A 2,500-nucleotide genomic window follows, 5' to 3' on the forward strand; every position below is an offset into this window, starting at 1 on the left:
AGTTGTTACAACATGGGGACATTTCCAGCGGAATAAAGTAAAATAGTGAAAGACCTCAAAAAAAAAATAATAATAAGATTACTTAAATATATGTATTTCTTTCAAATTAATATTCACTCGAACATTCATACAAACACATTCGCTGACACCCGTACCTATGTAGGTATATAAGGATGGATGTTTTATCTGCTAACTTAATTCATCCACCGAAAGATTTCGTTTTTCGTGTGGAAAACACCTTCCTCATTAAGTTGTATGTACTCTAACCAAGTACAACTGCACAAATACGAATGTATTTTTTATGCATTTATGAATAAATGCGTAAATGTGTACAATTGACACATGTGTGCACATGTGGTACTTTTAATTTGTTGTCTTTCCGTCGGGCGATAAGATAATCTGTTTGACTCTTAATAGGGCCTTCGAAATTACACGGAACGACAGTGAAGCTTATTGTCACTTTGGTAACTTAACGCCTGACAAAGGCAAGAGAATGAACTCCATTAATATTACCTACACTGTTTAGTGTTCGGATTAACAGGGTAAGATGCTAAATCCATGAACCACAGAAGCCAAGGCGTGATCGTAATTCACGAAGTGATATCACAATAAATACTGCAAAATATTCGGTATAATGTTCTTAAAGTCCTGACAACTCCTTACGTTGCAATTTTATCTCTACATCATGTAATTTACATTTGGTCAGGGAATAATTTGAAATCAGAACGCAGAAAACCGGGTCAAATCCGGCAAAACTTTCTTTCCGGCAGCCTAATTATTCTGCCAGATCGGCGTGTAAATATTTGTATAGACATACACATACCTCCGTACATATATACTTGCATGTGCGTGTCTGTGTATGTAAAGCATTTAACGATCAGCGATTTATGTTATACGCAAAGTACGCGCTCCTCTGCAGTGATAGCTTAATTTGACCTTTTTTTAAATGTTTTTTTTTAACATATACTTTGAGCGCTGTTTGTTATCAGTTAGGAATGGAAATCGAGTGTGTCCCAGTTTAGGAGAGGCGAACGAGATGCACAATCGGTCAATTGCTTCTGATATATTTTTCAGTATCTCAAATTCAAAGAATATATGTGCTTCTAATCTTATGATATTCAAACACATCAATATAGTTTACTTGTTTTCTAAAACCGATAGCAATAATAGTGATAGTAACTATTTTTGTAGAATTGCACCTGACCACACGTGGATTTTTCTTGATATAACAGCTTCTATTATTCTAAGTAAATATTTCGTATCGTAATTTTTCGTAGTGGCAAATGAAGCTAGCATGGTTCGAACCCAATTGCATAAAGATAATTATAGTAAGAAAAATAAAATAAGATATGATCTTCCGATTAGGAAGCTTGTGGTTATCAAGATGGATGACATACGCCAATCATCATTGTCTAATATCGGCTTGGATTAGAATGCAGTTTATTTTATTGAGACTCGCGGGCAGTCATGGACAAGAGAATACAGGACGAAGATTGTTCTACTTTAGGAGTACCTATCATAGCAATATATAATATTCTTATCTACTCTAGGCGCAAGGCCTGAAATTTTGTGGGTGGGGGACAGCCGATTAGATAAAACCCAGTACGCAACTGGTACTTAATTTATCGACCCCGAAAGGATGAAAGGAAAAGTCGACCTCGGTGGAATTTAAACTCAGAATGTAAAGACAGACGAAATACCGCTAAGGATTTTGCCCGGCGTGCTAACATTTCTGCCAGCTCGCTCCCTTAAACAAGTAGTGGCATGCACAGAAAGTAATATATAATACTGTCTTTTTAAAGTGGTTGTAGAATATTCATCTCATATTTTGTAAAATTCAAGCAAAACCGCGTTCTTTGGCACATGGCAAAGAACGATCTTGAGTAGAATGACCAGCATGGTTACATCCAAAGGGTTCAACTGTATCAAATTGACTTTTTTGTTATTTTATATCTATGGTAGTAATTGCTAATTATCAAACTCTGCAAACATTTTTATTGATCGCCAAGAAAAAATAAATAGAAAGGAAATACTGAAATTGAGCATTGAAATGACACGGCAAGCATTGAGCAATCTTCTTCCACTGATTGGTGTAAAGAAAACACTGCTGCATGATAAATATTTATTGATAATTTGCAAAAAGGTATTTTTGCATTTTGTCATGCTGGTAATTTCTTGAATATTACCAACTGAATTATATGGCTTCAAAACAAACCACATCAGGTAAATCCCTGATAACAAATTGGAGATTGTGTTTAGCACTGTATGCTATGCAATATATGAAGCGCATGATCGAATATCTTCTAGGCCTAAGAACTACATCGATTGAGACACCTTAGGCATCAATCTTAATATGATATCTACATATTTTATAAACTGGGTTACTTCACGGAGAAAAAATTGTCTTAAAGAAAACAGCACTGCTCTATTAACGTAGTGGCAGTACTTCGAAATTTAGGACCTTGGCAACGTGACTTTTGCAAATATAGCGCAGAATTGT

Source organism: Octopus bimaculoides, chromosome 6 (assembly GCF_046866305.1).
Source record: "Octopus bimaculoides isolate indiv1 chromosome 6, ASM4686630v1, whole genome shotgun sequence".
Lineage (NCBI taxonomy): Eukaryota > Metazoa > Mollusca > Cephalopoda > Octopoda > Octopodidae > Octopus > Octopus bimaculoides.